Source organism: Symphalangus syndactylus, chromosome 13, assembly GCF_028878055.3.
Source record: "Symphalangus syndactylus isolate Jambi chromosome 13, NHGRI_mSymSyn1-v2.1_pri, whole genome shotgun sequence".
Lineage (NCBI taxonomy): Eukaryota > Metazoa > Chordata > Mammalia > Primates > Hylobatidae > Symphalangus > Symphalangus syndactylus.
The window spans coordinates 110078451-110099370 of NC_072435.2; the positions used below are offsets into that span (position 1 = coordinate 110078451).

The 20920-nt window shown below is 46.5% G+C and overlaps 1 protein-coding gene and 1 long non-coding RNA gene across 2 annotated transcripts in view; one reads left to right on the forward strand and one right to left on the reverse strand.

Annotated features, from left to right (window-relative positions):
* TBX5 (T-box transcription factor 5) overlaps window positions 1-1568 on the reverse strand; it is a 54592-nt gene extending 53024 nt beyond the window's left edge. The window contains exon 1 of the mRNA XM_055237585.1: window positions 942-1568. The gene's annotated coding sequence lies outside the window, so the exon portion shown is untranslated. The remainder of the gene's footprint in view (window positions 1-941) is intronic.
* LOC129460040 (uncharacterized) lies at window positions 1323-5967 on the forward strand. The gene is made up of 3 exons (XR_008650134.1): window positions 1323-1413; window positions 1973-2152; window positions 2605-5967. It is a non-coding gene; the product is annotated as an uncharacterized lncRNA (long non-coding RNA).
* Window positions 5968-20920: the final 14953 nt, after the last annotated feature.

Genomic DNA, 20920 nt, shown 5'->3' on the forward strand with positions numbered 1-20920 from the left:
TGAGTTGAAGAGGTCAATAAAAGCATAAACACAGTCAGTAGGTCTCAGTCTGAGCAGACCCAGATTGGGACACCAAATATTGGTGCTTGGAGTAAATGTCAGGAGTCCTGTTCTGTTTCCCATCCTTACCTCCTGTACCCCCATCATCCTGATTTTTTTAGGGTTCTGATAAGAGACTTGGGCCTGCAAGTCAAGGTCTGGAGAAAGGGATGGAGGGAGGAGAAATGTCCCGAGATCAGCAGCTGTGTAACCCTCTGTGGCTGTTCTGCTAAAATCCCAGGCCTGGCCATTGCTGCAAAATGCTAAAGTGGAGAATCTCCAACCCTAAATATGGGGCAACCAGGGAGAAAGCCAGCCCTCCTTTGCTATGGTGCTCACTCCACCTTCCAGGTTTGTTTGCAAACAGATCTTTGCCCAGGCGATTTATTTATTTGTGAAAACACCCTCACCCTCCAGGTCAGCTTGGAGGCCTTTGGGCTTGCTAACAAGGCGACCTTAGGCCGAAGACACAAAAAACAAACATGGCATCGGAAGGAGGCTGAACTGCTACATCTCCAGTAGAGGGAAAGGGAAATCCAGAAAGACCTTCCCAATCCCTTTAAGTTCTCAGAGATTTGGGGATAAAATTAATTCCCATAAATAATCTTCAGGCCCCTCTAGAGAGGAAAAATCTGGACTCTCCCAGGTAATAGCCCAGCCAGATTTGCTTAGTTCATTGAGCACAGATGGTCTGGGCCACCAAGCAAAATAGGGATTTTCAAACCTTTCCAGAGAATCCATTCTTGTCAGGTGACACACGAAGCCATTCTTATTTCATTCATGAAAAGTAGCAGCACAGCAAGGAAAGATTCAGCAAGACCAAGACGGGGTGAAAAGCCAAGGAGGGCCAACTGCAAAGAGAAACCTATTTCCCCCCCTTAGTCCTCCAGGGCGAAACTCACCTCCAGCTATCCCACCTCTTCTTTGTAGCGCAAAAGCCAGGAGTGCGCCTCGCTGGAGAGGAGGGCTCAGGTGAAGACTTTGAGAAGGACCACCAAAAGAGACCTCTTTAGGCCAGGTCTTCTTCCAACGTCTGTCAAGAAGAGCACGTACCTCCCAGCTCAAAGTTGGTTTGTGGTCTCCGACAAATTAAATATTACTGTTTATTACCAGGCATACCCCAGTAAAATAAAGAGGCAACCAGGCGATAGCGACTATCTTACCAGCCGCTGCACCTATAGGACTTGGAGACGTCACGAGTCACGCAACGGGCCCGCGCGCTGTCACGTTTGCCTGAGGGGAAGCGGCAGGAGGTTAATTTCTCTCCGTCTTCGCCCATCAGTGCCGGGTCTGCGCAGCCACAAGTCCCGGACGTCTCGGCCCCGGGAATAAATAAAGACATAAACCAACCCGGCTTTCTCCGGAGAAATGAGGGTGATGAACATAAGACACAAATAGAGCTAAGATCGACTTTCTTAGGAAGGGGGAGAGGAGGGAACTCTTCACGAAGGGAGGTGGGAGTCCACCTCAAACCTCTATTGGAAGGAAATCGAGTTGTTCCGGGCTACTGAGGTCTCTTGCATAAGGCAGGGGATCCTTATTATTAAAAAAAAAAAAAAAAAAAAAAAAAAAAAAAAAAATCCCCCGCGGAGGAGCTCTTGGCAAATGAATATCGAGGCGCCGCTCTAGCTGGTTAGGCTTGGAATGCGATAACTCAGTGCCCTCTTGCAGACTTGCATAGAAATAATTACTGGGTTGTCGTGGAGGGGACACGAGACAGAGGGAGTTCTCCGTAATGTGTCTTGCTGAGAGAAAGGTCCAAGAATGCAATTCGTCCCAGAGTGGCCCGGCAGGGGCGGGGTGCGAGTGGGTGGTGGAGTAGGGGTGGGAGTGGAGAGAGGTGATTTCTGGAAAGAATAATTATTGCATCAGGGCCCGCTGAGGCACGAGGCACTCTATTTTGTTTTGTAATCACGACGACTATTATTTTTAGTCTGATCAATGGGCACAATTTCTAAGCAGCGCAGTGGTGGATGCGCGCAAACTTTTGCGCACCGCTGGAAACCCACTAGGTTGAGTTGCAAAACGTACCGCGTAGACGCCCCTGGTGGCGCCGAGAGAAGAGCTAGGCCTGCCCAGCACAGAGCCGGAGAGCGTCGGGCCTTCCGGAAGGGTAAGTTCTCCGCCAAGGGGTCCCGAGGGAGCTGGACGTCTGAATCTGGGCTTGCCCTCAGCTTCGGGGTTCGATTCTGGGTTTTGCGCGTCCCCAACCCCCAGGGCTTTCCGAAGCGTGGCCTGGCTCCAGTCTTGTCGGGACTGGAACGGCAGCAAAATGTGCAGGGAGGCAGTCGGCCGGCAGAGCTGCGGCGGGAGCCAAGGTCAGGCCCGCGGGGAGAGCGGGCAGCTTCCAGCGCCGGCCACAAGCTCCCAGGCCAGCTGGGCTGCAGACCCCTTTGCTTCCAGAGAGCACAACCCGCGTCCTTTCTCTCAGCCAGGCTGCAGTGGCTGCCCCAAGCTTCGCTTTCGTTTCCCAAGTTGTTAATAACGATATGTCCCCAAATCCGAGGCTCGTGTTTGCTCCCAGATGCCAAGAACGCAACCCGAAATCCTTCTCCCAAACCCTAGTTCGACGAGATGAGTTCCTACTTGACCTCTGAGCCGAGGTGGGCCGGAAACCGAGGCCTAGGCCCCGCTGGGGCTGCAAGGAAAAGGCGAAACTCCGAGCGTAGCGTCTTTTCCGTGTGGTTCCTTTCTCTGGCATCCCGGACCGCGGGCCCTGCAGCCACCTGGACCGGCATTCAAAGGATTCTGCAAGTCCAGCTTCACATACTGGCTTTCCCAGACGTTCCGAAGCCCGCACCACGAACAGAATAAAGGAGAGACGAGAGATCGCAACTAGATTTGAGAATCCTCGTTCTTTTCCCTAATCGTTTGGGCAGTAAACTCCGGAGCCGGCTACAGCGCGCATCCTCCCTTCCGCCTTTCGGAGAACTGTCGCTTTCCCGAACCTGCTCCCAGCTGGGTTTCCTCCCGAAGTTTATTTTTCTCATTTTGCAAAATTCCTGCTCTGATTTTAATACTGCAACAGGACAGCAGAGGTTCCTCTTTAAAAAGTCAAAACCCAAACCAAAGGGGCCCATTGCTGTTGATAACTTTTTTCTTCGCTTTCTCCTTCCGTTTTCAAGAAAGACACTTCCAAAACTACCCATTGTTTTCCTCTCAAAAGAGAACTCGCTTTAAAATGCATCCCCTTCTATTTCTGTCCCCATATGTCCCCACCTGACCCGGTGGCAACTTGGGGGTGTGGGGGTGGTGAAAAATAGAAGTGTGGAGGGGGCTGGGAAAATGAATAAGAATTACAACAATAGAAATGATGACAAAAATAAACTTTGACCAATTCAATTTGCAAAAGAAAGGTTCGGTCTGAGGGTGAGACATTCCCTGGTTTCTCAAGGGGGCCACTTTCCCTCTCACCCAGTTAAATCTGGCTCTGTTATATTTTTTCCAGGAACACAGTATGTCTCTTCCCAATGTTTTATTCGGTTTCTGGTTTCCCCACTTTTGACCGGAAGTATGTGGGAAGAATACTGGCTGTTCTTATTATGATTATTGAGTATCCAATACTCTCCTCCAATATTTCCAAGAATTATTATTGCTGCTCTCTTCATTCATGTTAGTGTTGCATCGTGTGCTTTAGATGATAATCGCCCTCTTTACTCTCCAAGTTTGGAGGGTGAGGGTTTTTTGCGGTAGCGGTGGTGGTTGGGTTTTTCTTTGTTTTTGTTTTTTGTTTTTCCTGTTCAGGGTAATGAAATGAGAACTGGAAGAGGGGATGTCATTTCAAGGCCCAGCTGAGAAGGATCCCAATGCTAAAAATTTACACACTTCAAAGAGCAGAAAGGTGGAAGCGAGTGGTGCTTGGACACAAGGATGCCACTGTTCTTATCTCCTCCAGTTCAGCAAGTGCCCAGCCTAGAAAGGTGAGGGTCCCATCTGGGAGACCATGGAGTCCCCCCAGGGTCACATTGAGCCTAAGAACTTCAACCATCCTGCAGGTCAAAACCCACTGATAGGTCTCCCAAAATGTTTGGGGTAGGGGGAAGAAACATAGGGCATTCCAGGTCTGTAACCCTGCAAGAGAGAGACTCGAACTAATATGTCTAGGTCTGGGGTGAAGGTGGGGGGCCTGTCTGGATACCTCCTCCCTCAATTGAAGGGCTCCTTGGAAACATAGGAGCTCACTGCTCTCTGGGACTCTGGAAAGACAAATTTTCTTTGGCAAACGGAACAGTGTCGCGCTGTCGACAGAGCAGACTATTTTTCTTGTTCCCTCACAAGGTGGGGGTGGGGGGAAAGAAAAGGAAGCAAGAAAGAAAGGGAAATTAAATCCACACGTGTTAAGCTCGCTCAAAGGGCCAGAGTCAAAACCAGAGATGAAACTTCGACTCCAGTCCTGGCTGCCCGCGGGCCTCTTTCCAACCAGCCAGGCCTCACAGAGCAAGGCATCCCCACTGGAGAGAATTCGATCTGATGTTTCATAAAGCACTTTATTTAAAGAGAAGTGGTGTGGGTCTGTCTCCAAGTCTATGCTGCAGAAATCCAGAATTTGTAGCGGCAAAGAAAACAAAGGAGATAGCAATTGTAATCATAATTACCCTCTTTATGAAAACTCATCTTGATGTCCTCCACATCAACCCAACAATTCAGGCAATATTCAAGCAATGGCCAAAATCATCCAGGCCATTAAATCATCCAGGCCATTGTTTTAAAAAATTCCTAAGGTCTGACCAGGCTTTCAGACTTGGGCCCAGCTGGGTCAAGAGAACCTGAAGTGCTGTTGTCAAGAGACTCTGAAATCACCAGTTTAATCAGGACAGCTAATCTCTACATCCTTCATGCCTCTCTTTTGGGGAGAGACTTTCTTGAGAGAGGACACTACAGGTCTCAGCTACAGAGCTCTGGTATACATGGGTGGGAGTGGAGGCCGCCACCCCGCCTGGAACTGTGAGTGAAAACTCTAGTAATGATCTTGAGGAGGTGAAGGGAGGTAGGTGGGGGTGTGGGTGATGAGGGAGGCCAAACCCCAATCTGGAAGGATCTGTCACTGAAACAATTGCTTGGTCGAGACCTCTAATTTTTCTTCCTCTCCAGCCAGTCTCCTATGGCTCCCTGGTGCTGGGTTTCTGGCCTTTGGTGACATCCTGACAGAAGGGTCCGGAAGCAGGGACCCCAGACACCTTGCTCCCTCTCCCAAATCACACCCAAAACATATTGGGGTGGAACAACTGACAGAGGCTCTCTGTGGCGAGCAACTGACCAAAGTTTCCAGTGGAAAAGTTCCTGACGATTATTTCCGCAAGGACCTTGAATTTCCTGGTCACCATGACGACCTGGAAGTCCCACTGAATGCTCTTAACAATGAGGTACCCCGAAGACATTCGTGCAATTGGCTGCGCAGTCTGAGGCCAGAAAAGCATTTCTGCCCATTGTTCTTGACTTTCTGAAGCCTCCTTGGTGGGTTCAACAGAGCACGGATTTTTAAAACTGCCCCCTTTTTTAAACAGGGGAGAAAATTGAGGTTTAGTACCAGGTGGGTTCAGGTCTTGAACAAAAGCCCCGTCTTTGAATTCAGAATGCTGACCCCAGAGCCGATCGTGTAGAGCCTATGGTGTATCTTAATCGAAACCCGTGGCCCAAACATCTCAGCCAGGAGCCTGGGACTTTAGGTGTCACTTAATCTCTTCACATCTGTTAACTACACCTATCCGCATAGGAGGCTCCCCACATCAGTCCAGGCAACATTTTTCTTTGCCTGGGGCCATTTCTCCTAAATGGAAGGAGAAAAGCCTGAGCATTAGAAATTGTGGCATTAATGTCTGCAAGGGCTAATGGAGTGAAAAGAATACATTATTCTCCTTTTCTATTTTTTTTTTTAATTTCAATTGTGGATGTAATAGAAATAACATTAAAATAATCTTTCTGATTGCATTGCTTTCTTCTTGAATGTTTATCAGAGGGGAGGGGGAAGTGGATCTTTTCATTTTGAGGTGGACAGTGGATAATACAGGCTGATTTTCTTGTGTCCAGTTCAGAGGCCCTGCGCCTGCAGTGTTTGGCAGCAATGAAAGGGTGACAGAGAGGAGGCGTCCAGGCCTCGGGTGCCGACAGAGGTCTTCGATGGTGGGATAGGAGCAGCTCCTCCCCTGGGTCCTCTCTCAGCTTTGTTCCTTTCTGCTGCCAACCCCATCTTTCTACTGACTGCTCAGGAAAGACGAAATTTAACTTCTTTCCCCGTATTTCCGACAGGACATCTAATGTCCCTCAAAGCCACTGGCTGGCTCTGTAGTGCCTCCACCCATTCCTTTCCCTTCTGAGAGCCCAGGCAGCCTACAGAGGCTCCCGTTTCTAACCCAAGGCCTCCTGTTTCCTTCCCTCCCCAGCATTTTTGCATTAATATTTTAGAAGAGTCCTACTTATGTCTACACAGCCACCAAGAGAGCAACGTGAGCATTTTAGGCTCACAAATCTGTTAGCATTTGAGGTGCAATAATAGCTAACATTTATGGCAGGCCAGGAAAGAGCCATTGTAACCTGGGTTTGCTCACACATTTAGCTCTGAATTGCTCTATGAGAAGGGAGCTCAATTCTCCTCAACCTTACAGAAGAGGTTTCTGGCACTCTGGCCACCGCCCCACTCTGAAGGGGAACCGGGGAGAGGTCTGTTGGATTGGGGGAGTGCAAAGGGCACTTTTTCAGCATCGAAAAGCACATTTAGTTGAAAACCTGGGGGAATGGCTCCTTCTCTCACGGAGTGAAGGCTCAGATCATTTCTGATGTCTCAGTCTTTTCTCTCCACTCCCACTGAGGAAGCAGAGGCCCCAGAAGAGAGCCTGGGGGCAAACAGCCCAGATTCACTGGCATTAAGCAAGACGGGGGGGAGGACGGAAGGATGCTCATGTTCTCCTTTCCAAACCTCACTGCTCTGTTCCCAAATCCTGGCCCACATTCATCACAGCCTCAAGGCCAGTACACACTGTCCCCTGGCTTTGAGGGAGGAAGATGGGTGGGTGGGATGGAGCCGGGCAGAGATGTGCCCGGTTCCACTTTTTTTTTTTTAAACAAATAATTAGGCTCTGAGAGGGTGAGGACTTGCCCGAAGTCACACAGCCCCTGCTGGAAATGCGCACAGCCCCTGCTGGAAATGCGCACAGCCCCTGCTGGAAATGCTCCTTCCCTTTCCCTACTCTCCTGCGCCTTCAGGTAGGGCGTTTAAGGGATTCCCAGCAGTTCCCGAGTACACGTGGAGGCTGCGCCCCGGCGTGCTGGAGCGGCTGCGGGCTTAGTCTGCGGAGGGCGCCCCGGTGAAGTGTGGAGTTCGTAGTCGGACGCGGCCGCTCGGCCTCCCGGTTCCAGGCCTTCCCCTCCCGGGAACTGCGTTCTGCGGCCAGGTCAGCACGCGCCAGGCGCGGCTCTTCTCCTGTCTTTGCTCTGTGGCTCTCCCTGGGGCCGGAGGAGTCCTGCTGCCTCAGGCCCCATTGGTGACAAGAAAGTCCCAGACCTCACAGGGGCTCCAGACTCGGCACCTGGAGGGACCTGCCGCTGGCGCCGCTCCTGCAGCCTCCCCAGGCGCTCCCTTCGCTTCCCGGTGTTTCAGGCTCTTCCCACCGCCTGTTTGCTCAGGGCGCAGCGCTGGCTGCCACACTTGCAAGTTAGGAAGAAAATGACTTCTTTAGAAAGTGGGGGTCTCTGAGATCCAAACCCCTCGAGCAGCGCCTCAAAGGGAAGTGCAAGGGATCCCCACTCTCTCACTTCCCTCCCTTCGATTCCCTCCACCCTCCTCCACCTGTGTCCTCCCTGCTTCAGAGTCATTTTTTTAGTGCCTGAGTCTTTCCACCTCCAAGTAGAATGCATCCCCTCCGAGGCACCCTCAGGTGATCCTTCCACATCTCCAGGATCCTGGCTACCCCCCAGCCCAGGCCACCCCCATGCTAGCAGACACCAGGCTCAAAGTTTGGGGTGCCTGCCAGATTTCTCAGCCTGCTCTGCTCACTAGCAACGGCTCCCACAAGAGCCCCGCATCCTGGTTCCTGGTCCCCGTGGGTGAGTCTTGATGAGTGCCCAGGACCCAGGAGACTGAATCTTAAAGACAAGGGCCAGTCCTATAGCATTCCTGCCCATACTCCCAATCTCCACCTTCTAACAAAACCAGAGGGTCCAGGCTGCCCAGCTGGAGAGGTGGGCTTGTGTGTCTGCTTTCTGTGTGGCTGAATATGGCATTGTCCTGGAGTCTTTCTATAGGACTGAATCATTTGAGGGGGAGCTTTACGTGTCTCTGTGCTGTTGTGTTAGTTGCGTGTGTCTGTGTCATTACATGTGCTTCCTTGGGAGGGGGCATTTCGAAAATAGTTACCTATGCACTTTTTCTGTGGACCTCCTTATGTGAAAACAGCAGTGAGCCTATGGAACATGGGGTCTTGTGCATGTGTGTGGTGGGAGTTTGTGTAAGCCTGTGTGTCGTTGTGGAAGGCAGTGTGTGTGAGTGTGTGTGTGTGTGGGTGTTTAGAGGGTGGGGCAGCCACCGCCCAAACATCACCTCAGGTCAGATGGTTTTCTGGGCTCATAACATAATGCTCAGTGCCCCCCCCTTTTATTGGCCACTTTTATGATTATTATTTTTACCGACAGCTCCAAGCCGAGGCCTGTGGGCCTGGGCCTCCTGGAAGGCAATCACTGTTCTGCCATTCAGCCTGGGAGGGCAAAGGGGCTGTCTGCAGCAGCCTGGGCCACCCGAGTCTATATTTGGAAGCAAATTCCACAGCCACTTCCTGGGAACTGGGAAAAAGGTGCCTGGGAATTGGAGAGGACAGTGTTGTCAGTGCAACTTCGTCCCTGTCCCCGAGCGCTCAGGGGAAGCCCCCACAGCGCTTCTCCTATTAGCAGGTTGGAAATAGCAGGTGCAAGATCCATGCTGGCACGAACACGGGCAGAAATGCATCCCTTTGCAGTATTGGAGGCACAGTTACTTCCTCCATAGGTGGAGTGAAAGGCACGAGTAGGTGATATACAAGCACAACCCACCTACTGGCACGCAGAGCACCTGCACCACAGCTGTGCACATGCTCCCCCTGCACACACCTCCTGGGCCTTCCCGAGTCCCAGAAGGACAGGAGAGTTGACTCTAAATCCTGATTATGTGTACTTCTTGGAAGCTGATTCCAGGAGATCAGATGAACCAGTCTAGCTACCCACAAGTCCTTTGCCCAAAGCAGCCTTTGACCTTGTCCCCGAGGGTTCGCAGACCTGGTGGACTCCAGGGAGGGTTTGCTTCTGCTGCTCCATAGATACCAGGGTGACAGCTCCAGGGCTGGCATGATTAGAGACAGCTGCTTGCAGCAAATCTTTCCTGGGCTAGGTAAAGACCTGGACTGCTGAGCTGATCCCTCTGCCAGCCACCAGCCACATGCTGAAAGCAGCAGCAATGCTCTGGTCTCGGCCACTTATGACACCACGGGGCTGGGAGAAAGCTGGTTCACCTGTTTTGGGTGGCCCAGCCCCTCACTGACACCACCGCCTTAGCCCTCTGTTCCCAAGAGGTCAAGCAATGAGATGCCCCAGACCTGGCCACTTGGGAGTCACTTATACCACACACAGCCATGCACAGCCACCCACTTTATATACGGGTGCAGCCTTTCTATCTCACACACACAAGCATGCCAGGCAGCCACCCACCACGTGTCTAGGTTCAGCAATTTTGTCACATAGCTGCCACCATATTCATCACACATTCATATAAACATATATACTATACATATATAAAAATACATGTATATATTAATATATGAATTCATACATGCGTAGACACAGTCACGTGCACATTCCAGTATTCAAAGTCACACACAACCACACATGCACACACCCCTATACACATATGGCCTGATCACAAACCCACTTGATTCCACAGGTCCCACTCAGACTAGAAACCACCAATTCAGGAGGAAAAAAGACGTGGGTTTGGAGCAGGCAGAAGTAAAGCCCATCTCCAGCCATATCCTCAGTCCTCAGCCCACCCCTTCAGGTCCCAGGGCTTCGACACAGCCCCATCCTTGAGGGTGGGACCTGAATAGTCCCTTAGCAATAACTAGTCCAACTCTTTAATTTTATATATGAGGAAACTGAGATCTAGACGTGCAGAGAGTGAAGGGAATTGCTACAGTTTTCCAGGAGTTCGAAGCAAGCTGAGAGTGGGACCCTTTTCTTCTGCCTCCAGTGCAAACCACACTACAGTGACCTCTGGGAGATTCCTGTACCCCATTAACTCCCTCTCCTCACAGCACCACCACTGCCATCACCATCCTTCCACCCAGTGGTCCTGTCTAGCCCCCAAGGATGCCTGAGCTACCTGCCACTGAGCAAAAATGAAGCATCAGCTCATGTCCTGATCCTGTTCACAACCCTCCAAAGGTCAGGCACCATAGCTCATGCCTGGGATCTCAATACTTTGGGAGACCAAGGTAGGAAGATTACTTGAGGCCAGGAGCTCAAGGCTGCAGGGAGATAGGATTGCACCACTGCACTCAAGCCTGGGTGACAGAGTGAGACACTGTCTCAAAACAAACAAACAAAAAGTCTTAGAATAAAACCCCAACTCTTTCCTGTATCAGGAAGGCCTTGCAGTAGCTGGCCCCCGCCTGCCCTCTTATCTCATCCTGCCCTCCTTTCTGCCTCTCCATTCCACTCAGCTCCTTCTCTGATCCTCATTTGTACCAGCCTTTGCTCCTACCCCAGGGCATTTGCACATGCCGTTCCCTCTACTCCCAGCTCCCCTCACAACTGCCTCCTCTGTGGCCAACCCCTCCGTGAGGCCAGCCCTGACCACTGGCCATTGAAATTACCTCTCTCCATCTCATCACCCTGTTTTATTTATTTCATAGCACTGACCACTATCAGAAGTTATTTTACCATTATCCTTAGCAAACTAACGCAGGAACAAAAAACCAAACACCACATGTTCTCACTTATAAGTGGGAGCTGTACAATGAGAACACATGGACACAGGGAGGGGAACAATACACACTGGGGCCTGTCAGGGGAGGGTCAAGGGTGGGAGAGAGCATTAGAGAAAAGAGCTAATGAATCCTGGGCTTAATACCAAAGTGATGGATTGACAGGTGCAGCAAACCACCGTGGCACACATTTACCTTATGTAACAAACCTGCACATCCTGCACATGTACCCCGGAAGTTAAAAAAAAAACATTTTTTTAATTATTTTGCTTATGTGTTAGTTTCTTCTCTGTAAAATGGGGCTAAGAGTGGTCCTCCCTTCTGTTAGGGCATTTGTGAGGATTAAGTGAATTTCTAGAGGTAAAGCTTTTAGAAAATACTTGGCGTCTAATATGCACACTGTATTGCTGTCATTTTTTGTTATGTGCTTAGTTATGATGTTTCCACCTCGGACTCTAAGCTGCTAAAAACAGAGGTCATGGCTGTTTCCTTCAACACTGCATCCCAAGTATCCAGGATTATGCCCTTCCTGTAATTGACACTAGTTAAATATGTGTTAAACAAAATATATAATGGTGTCATAACAGATGGACTAGAACCCAGGGAGACATATGCAAAACATATACAGATGCTCCTCGACTTAAGATGGGGTCGCGTTCCAATAAGCTCATCATACGATGAAAATATTGTTAAGTCAAAAGTGCAATTAATACCCGGATAAACCCATTCTGAAGTTGGAAAATTGTAAATTGAACCATTATAAGTCAGGGACCATCAGCATAAGGAATCAATAAAGTGCATAGGACCAGGGAGCTCTCCTCCCTCTGGGCGATAAAAATAAGAAGATAATTCTGAATGGCGATCAGTTTGCAGGGGAAAGTATCCCCCTCCCCGGCAGCATGTTTTCTGGCTTTCTGAGCCTTGCTTCCCTGAGAAAGTTCCTCTCCTTCTGCCCCAAGTGGCCCCCGTCACCGATTACCCCTCCCATGTCCCCTGGGTCTTATTTTGCCTACCTTTCCTCCTCTTCCCAGGAGCCTGGAGAAGGAGCCAGCAGATAAGTGAAAGTGGTACTTTTTATAGGCTGATAAAACCCATGCTTATCTAGAAGGCTCTGTCCCATCTCCCCGTGTCCCTAATTGATTATTTGCCCAATGCCCTCTCCACCAGGGCTGCAGACACCAGGGAAACATGACTCAGGCCACCCTCCTTGGCCTTCTTGCCTCCTTGTTTAATTTCCCTGCCCTTTGCCTTTGGGAGAGAGGGGCTGCCCCTATGCAATGTATGCCAGGAGAATTTGAGGAATCAGGAGGGAGGTGAGAAGAGATGGGGAGAGGGATAGTGGGGTCCAGACTTTCCCAAGTGGGTTTGCTGTGCCACTATTTAATGATGCTAACTATATTAAATTCTATACTCTAGCAGCCTCTTAAATCCGTTTATGGCCCATGCTAGACCCTGAGCTATAATAATAATAAAAATAAAATAAAGGATTTATGCATCCAGGGTGTGGACCCGTCACTGGTAGAAAAGAAAGAGCTGTTTCTAGCTGATTTTGCTGGCCTGTTGCCCACACTCTGACCTCCTGTTTTCCCTGGGTGGAGGCTCCCAGGAGCAGGGAGAAGGACTGGATTCCTGGCAGAAAACGAGATTCAGGGAGGCAAGAAAAAGCCAACTTAAAAGGAGCATTGGCTGGGCTCTTCTCAAACCAGTTTTTCTAAACTCCAGTCTCTCCACTTCCCTCTCTTGGGCTCGTGTAGAAGAATTTGTTTGTATTGTAGCTTGAGCAGACCTAAACCCAAATTGTGACTCGGAATTGAAGAGAGAGTAGACAAATGGAATGGACATTGCTTAGAGAGGCAGCCGGATAATTGTGGTTAAGCCTTAGGCATTGCCACGTGTCCAAATCCTAGCCCTGCCACTTCCTAATTGAATGAACTTTAAGAACTAGGACTTACAAACTAGGGAACATAAGTCTCTTCACCTTTCTCAGCCTCAGTTTCTCAATGCATATAATGGGTTTCATAAGAATATCAGCTTCAGGTGGTTGTTGAGAGGAAAAATAATATAATAAAGTACAGTCATAAGCCACGTAAAGACATTTAGGTCAATGATGGACCACATATACAACAGTGGTCTCATAAGATTATAATGCTTTATTTTTACTGTACTTTTTCTATGTTTAGATGCACAAATACCACTGTGTTATGATTATTTATAGTATTTGGTACAGAAACATGCTGTCCAGGTTGGTAGCCTGGTAGCAATAGGCTATACCATACAGCCTAGGTGTGTAGTAGGCTGTACCATGTAGGAGTTCACACTACAACCAAATTGCCTAGCAATGCATTTCTCACAACATATTCCTGTTGTCAAGGGACATATGACTGTATATGTAAAACATCTGGCACAGGTTTAGAGTGGGTCTTGAGTGCACTGTGCTGAAGAATGCCAATCCTCTCGAGACAAGCAGAGGCAGGCTTCACCAGAGTCCCAGCCCACGGTGGGGAGAGGAGGCAGGAGAAGGATTCAGTGGCTGTATGTGTAATTGATCACTTGGAAAACATTAATACCAACTAATCAGTAACTGGAAGGAGAAGCTAAGCCTCCTCTGAGCAAGGTTTCTAAGAAACCGGAGGCAGGTTGAGGACAGAAGGAGGAGGGAAGAAATGCTCATAGCCTGGCCGATGGGCCTGGAGATCCCTGGCCCCCATCGGGGGCAGGAGGAGGAAGCATGGCTGTTCTGTAAATTCATAATCATGGAGCAATGGCCTCTCTGGTCTTCTGCAGCCCTGCACCCCCATCTCTGCTCAGCACTTAAGAACCTAAGTTGTAACCATTGACTTCCAGGCCTGTCTTCCCGTAGGACACAGCTCTTTGGGGGCAGGAACCTGTGATTGTTGTCTCCCAGCTCCCAGATCATCAAGAAATGCTCATTAAGTGAATGGTCAAACGTGAGGACGGGGGCCTCTGGCTTTGTATTCCTGGCATTTGGTGTGGATGAGGCCAGAGTTGGGGACTAGGAGCGAATGTGTTCAGTTTTTCTGCTAGCTGTGGCATAATTCTCACTATCTGATTACCTCCTATCGGGAAACTAAAAGAATACGTTTGGATCACCAAAAGAAAGGAAATAGTATATCAAAGAGATATTTGCACTCCCATGTTTATTGCAGCACTGTTTACAATAGCTAAGATTTGGAAGCAACCTAAATGTCCATCAAGAGATGAATGGATAAAGAAAATGTGGTACATACACATAATGGAGTACTATTCAGCTGTAAAAAAAGAATGAGATCCTGTCATTTGCAACAGCATGGATCCATCCGTGCTGAAGGTCAGTATGTTAAGTGAAATAAGCTGGGCACAGAAAGACAAACTTCACATGCTCTCACTTCTTTGTGGGAGCTAAAAATTAAAACAATCAAACTGACAGAGATAGAGAATAGAATGATGGTTACCAGAGGCTGGGAAGGGTAGCGGTGGTGGTGTGGTAAGTGGGGGGGTGGGCATGATTCATAGGTACAAAAAATAGTTAGAAGAAAAGAATAAGATGGGATAAGATCCAGCCTTTGATAGCACACCAGGGCTACTATAGTCAAGAATAATTCAATTGTACATTTTAAGATAACTAAAAGAGTGTAATTGTATTGCTTATAACACAAAGAATAAATGCTTGTGGTAACGGATATCCCATTTGCCCTGATGTGATTATTAGGCATTGTATGGCTGTAGCAAAATATCTCACGTTCCTCATAAATATATACACCTACTATGTACCCACAAAATTAACAATTTTAAAAAAGAATCCATTTGGAGCCTATGGAAGATTGATTGCATCTAGTGACCCCATTTTCCATGCTACCTTCTACCCATGCTGACTCTATAGTCACCCCATTTTCCATGCTACCTTCTACCCATGCTGACCCTATAGTGACCCCATTTTCCATGCTACCTTCTACCCATGCTGACTCTAGACTTGGCCTCTGTGACTCACTTTAGCCAATGGGATAGTAGCAAACTCAACCCCTTGTGTGTTTCTACACTCTCATCTCTCTGATTTCTTGGTGTGAATGATTCTGGGCTACCCTCCTGGAGGATGAGACACATGACTGAGTCTGCCCAGTTGTCTCAGCCAAGGCCCTAGATAAGTAAGGGAGTCCAGCTAAGACTAACAAAGCCACTTTGTTAACTGCAGCTGACCACAAATACCTAAGTATGCTCCATTTGGCAGACCTGTCCAGCTAACCCATAGATTCATAAGTAAAAATAAATGTTTATTGTTGTCAGCCCCTGGTGGTGGTAGTAATTTGTTATGTGGCATTATTGCAGCAATATGGCTCACCAATAGAGCCTTGAGCTATATTTATCCCTGACTGGCTCCACATTTGAGTTTTTGGCAAGGAAAGAAATATTGGGCCGGGCACAGTGGCTTACACCTGTAATCCCAGTACTTTGGGAGGCCAAGGTGGGCAGATCACGAGGTCAGGAGATCGAGACCATCCTGGCTAACATAGTGAAACCCCGTCTCTACTAAAAAATACAAAAAATTAGCTGGGCATGGTGGCAGGCGCCTGTAGTCCCAGCGACTCGGGAGGCTGAGGCAGGAGAATGGCGTGAACCCAGGAGGCAGAGCTTGCAGTGAGCCAAGATGGTGCCACTGCACTCCAGTCTGGGTGACAGAGTGAGACGCTATCTCAAAAAAAAAAAAGAAAGAAAGAAATTTTGAGGTTCCAGTTGCAAACGTTCAGCCTTACTTTAATTTCAAGGGTTGGCTATTTAAAGCATCAGAAATAGAGTGGTACATCTGGCTTCAAAATTATGGAAACTGGAGCTGACAAGAATTCCAACAAGACTAGGTTTACACTGAAGCAATTTCCTGGTTCATCTAAATCACACAGACCTGGGTTTAGTAAGGCCAAGTGAGTGGAAGCCCCTTCTGAAATCTATGGCGGGTTTTTCTGTAGCACAAGTCATGCAATAGTGGACAGCATCCATTTCCTCCTCTGGTGACAGCATCCTGAGTTTCCCTTCCTAGCTCTCATTACCCAGTAGATGGCCAATTAGCATATTCTATCCTCCAGCTGCAATGATTGGTTCAGCTGTAGGCATATGTTTAAATTCTATCCAATCAGAGGTTATTGTGGGACATCTACCAGAAATACGGGGAAGAGAAGGCCTCTCTACTGGCCTTAGAGTGTTAAGGATGGAAAGCTTAGTGATACTGGCCACCATCTTCTTACCAGAAGGGGACAGCTTGCGTAAGCACGCAAGTGATGTGACATCCCTAAGGCTCAGTATTTTTCATCTGTAAAAAGAGGATAATAACTATGTCCCCTCAGTATTGTTGTGAGGGTGTGAGGAGATAATAAATAAAAAGTACCAGGCAAGTGACCCATAAATGTAAGCTATTACAATTAATTTGGTGCAACTATTGACCTAGATCAGTATCTGATATTTAACTTGTAACTAAAAATGAGCATGTGTGTGTGTGTGATGTTTTCCATGTTTACATGGATGTTAATAAACATATCTAAAGCATCCATTAATCTGGGCTCAAGTCCCAGCATTGACAATTACATATTGTATAGTTTTCGTAGATTAGCAAGCTTTCTGAGCCTCAGTTTCTCTATGTCTGAAATCAGGAAAATTACAGGACTCACATAATCTGTTAGAAAAGTAGATGAATGATAACAATATGTGTCAGGTACAGTGCCTGGCACAGAGTAACGGTTCAATAAATGTTCCTAGTTTTTCCCTCATTTTTTCCATTGATAATTGTTTAAATCTCAATTTTAAAGAATAGATAAGTACATATATACTACAGTGTACAACCTCAGAGCTGAGACCTGTTGAGCAAGACAAATCACCCCAAATGTCTGCTGTGGATAACTCAAGTCTCTGGGACATGGTGGGACATGGTTTTTGGAAAGAGAAAGCTTCTAAATGAGACATCAGCTCATAGTGCATTCCCAAGGAAGCATCTACAAAGTGTCAGTGAAAGAGATTTTAAAATGTCTTCAGCAGGTCAAAGCCCAAAAGCAAGGATGTGGGTTGAAACACCTGGAGGTAGCTCAGGCACCATTTTATGGCAATGCAGCTGTAGGCTGTGCTGGTCCAGTTTTCCCTCAACCCCCAAAGCTCATAAAGTAGCCATGCCTCGATGTATGGGAAGAAACAATGAATGAATGTATTCCGACCCATCTGCTATGAGAGCTCAGAAATTTACCAGAAACAACTTACATTCCAAACAAAGAAGATATTGGTGCAGACCATATGGATCCTGGGGACAACATCCTCTTCTCCCAGGAGTGTCAGTCTCCATTTATTTATGTCAAAGCCTGATTTCCCCTTCCACACCCCTACAAGGGAAATCAAACAGTACAGGGGCACAATATACTAAGAGACCTCTGGAGGGTTATTAAGCAATAATGAAAGACAGTCTTGCTCAGAGCTAACCTATAGTTTCTCTTCTGCTGGATCATGAAGGGAGTTCAAAGGATGGCCCTAAAGCCGAGGTGACTGGCTAAAGCATTGACGTTGAAAAAGAGTCTTTCATCTTTGTGTCTACATTCTGGTTGAAAGTCATTATCATCTCTTTGGAGCTGAGTGATTGCAGGGTGGAGCTGGTGGTCACTCATCCCAGCTGCAGCTCAGTTTCCACATCTCAGTAGCTCTGGGCAGAGTTGCCTGGAAGGATTCATTCACATGACTGCTCAAGTATTCAGTGAATATTTGTTTAGAATCCAGTATTGCAACACTTCCTGGCCATCCACTGTCTAATGTCTCATTTCATCAACATGGAGAAAAAGGAATGGTGAAGTTTTTAGTAAGCTCTGGTGTGATGTAAAAACAACCTAATTCCTCTTGGTCTTTTGGGACTTTGGGGAGTGTAGAGGGTAGGGAAAGTATCCCCAGTGCAAAAGCACATATTGAATCAAGATTTGTAAGTAGATCCCCCTGTGCAGGGTATTTTTTTTGTCATGGTTTCAAGCATAGACAGGCAGATATGGATGACAGCAGTTAAGTTATAAAAACTCTCTGAGCCTCAGTTTCCTCTTCTGTAAAATGGCCACAATACTGCCTACCTTTTAGAATTGTTGAGAGGATTTAAAAGATTCTTATGTAAAACATGTAGTATACCCCAAACAGAAGGTTACCAAATCTAGTAGAATTTCTATTCTCTTTTCATGTGCTCAATGTGTAGAACTAAGAAAATTTAACCCCGCAAAATAGTCTTTCAGCCTTTTAAGAGGGAAAAAGCCAATTCTGGTTAGGTTGTTTCTCAGCTTTCCTGACTGTATCTGAAAAAGTGAAGCCGTGAACACCCACCACGTAAGGATATTACAAAGTTTGCGGGTTACATATGCAAAAGGTCTGGCACAGTGGAGAAACACAATAACTTGACGTCAGGTATAACTGCCATCATGTGACAGGTCAGATCAAGGAGCCCATGGGACTGAATTTGCCAAAGTTTCATTCACTGCCATTCTCTTAACACTCACTTTTCAGCTCAAATATGAGTACTTAGTTAATGTGCCACTGGTCTACCGCTAAGAGCATCTTTTCCACCCTGTTTCTCCGGACCAGCTGAAAGAAATTTGTCAGATGTAGATTTGAGCTATACTTGGAATTAACTGAATGCTTCAACTTTATCTAATTCTAAAATCAACCTCCAGGATTACGAAGTAGGGGCTTGTAATTTAAATAAACATTGACTGTCTACTACCTGCTGAAAAACTATTCCTGGTGCTGAAGTTACAACAGTCACCAAAACAGACAAATATTTCTGCCCTCAAGAAGCTCATATTCTAATGTCATACCAATTACCAAAGTATAAGAGGCCTACACAACTGGATATCAACTGCATCATGCTTTCTCTCAAGTGTCATTCTGGAAAGAACCATGCATAAAGATCTTTGCAATGGAAAGGGTAGAATTTACCCATACTGAGAAACAGATAGAGATACATATAGGTCTATATAAATACATAGCTTGAGATACAGAAAATGATCTGAGTACTGGCCCTGTATCAGGCATTGTAGTAAATGCTTGACTTAATTTTAATTCAAATTTAGTCCTCACAACCAGCTTCGAAATAGGCAGTCTTCTTGTATCCTGTTTACAGATGAAACCACTTGAGGAGCAGAATAAAACTAATTTGATTTAATAAAGACTTGCTCCAGAACTCCAACTACAATTAGTGTAAATAAATGCAGCTTGTGAGTAAAAGCTGGGTTACTGGAATGGATTAGAGGGCATGAAATAAATTCAGACCAGCTAGAATATGGGACAATGGAAATGGTTTGCCTGTGCATGGTGAGATGAAGGAAACCAGGGGCCTTTATGTTTTTGCAGGAAGGCTACCTTCCTGAACAAATCCTGAAAAAGTGACCCCAAGAAAGAAGACTTATGGAGACACACCTTGCTGAAGATGACTTAAAATGGACTATGGTTTGAAGGTAGGTCTGAAGAGTCGCATGGCTTTGAAAACCCAGCACCCATAAAGGCTTGGCCAATAAACCTCATGGAACTACGAGCCAGTAGACACAGGAAGCTAAATAGACTTTTTCCAAAGACCACTTCCGTGGAGTTCATGGAAGGCAAAGGCTTAGAGCAATCTCATATTAAGTGTCTAGTGAAAAAGCGGTCACCTTCCAAAGGGTTAAATGTTATACCTGCAAAAATGCACGCAGAAACATTAGACAAACTCAAATAGAGGGATGTTTTCCAAAACAACTGGTCTGTACTCTTCAAACATGCCAAGATCAAGAAAGACAAAGAAAAACAGAGAAACACTTCCAATTATAGAACAACATATCAAGTAAATATAATGCATGACTCTGGATTGGTGGGAGTGGCATAGCCACAATAGCCATTATTGGGACAATTGATGGAAATGAAACGTAAACTGTAGATTTTATAATAGCATTGAATTTCCTGATTTCAGTTATTGTGCTGTGATTATGTCAGGTAAAATCCTTGTTTTTAGCAAATGCTCTCTGTTGTATTTAAAGAGGCACAATGTCTCTAACTTGCTCAGATGGTTCATTAATAATTATTTATACAGGGAAAGACAAAAAGAGAGACTACTATCTGGAATGATTCTGTCTGGTGAGGAATTCAACAAAGAAAAAAGCAGAACCAAAAGATGAAGAGACATTGTTGGGGTCCTTTGACCTAAATATACCTGAAGCTGACACGTCCATAAGCTTCCACATTTCATAAGCCAATAAATTCTCCCCTTTAAAATTTTATTTTTGCATAAGCCAGTGTGAGTTGTGTTTCTATGAGTTGAGAGAAGTCAGCTGAGAGTCCATGAGTCCTGTCGATTATTGCGATGTAATATATGACCACCACATTGCAGGCACTGTGCTAGGCAACAGGTGTAAAAAGATGAATAAGACCCACTCATCTTAATGGTCTCACAATGCTCCAATAAGGAGACGAATGTACAAGCAAATTATTACAATACAGGTAATGTCTCTACTCAGAAAATCTAAATTCCAAAGCACTCCAAAATCCAAAACTTTTTGAGTGCCAGCATGATGCCACAAGTGGAAAATTCCACACCTGACCTCATGTGATGGGTCACAGTCAACACAGTCAAAACTTTGTTTCATGCACAAAATTATTTTAAAATATTGTATAAAATTACCTTCAGGCTATGTGTACAAGGTATATATGAAACAAATGAATTTCATGTTCAGACTTGGGTCCTTTTCCTAAGATATCTCATTAGGTATTTACATGTATTCCAAAATTTGAAAAAATCTGAAATCCAAAACACTGCTGGCCCCAAATATTTCTGATAAGGGATATTCAACCAACACAATATGATCTGATTTTGCTCAATTTCTCCTCGTTGCTTGAAATAGTTTCTCCTCTTTTTTTTTCTACTTTTTTTTTTTTTTTTTGAGATGGAATCTCACTATGTTGCCCAGGCT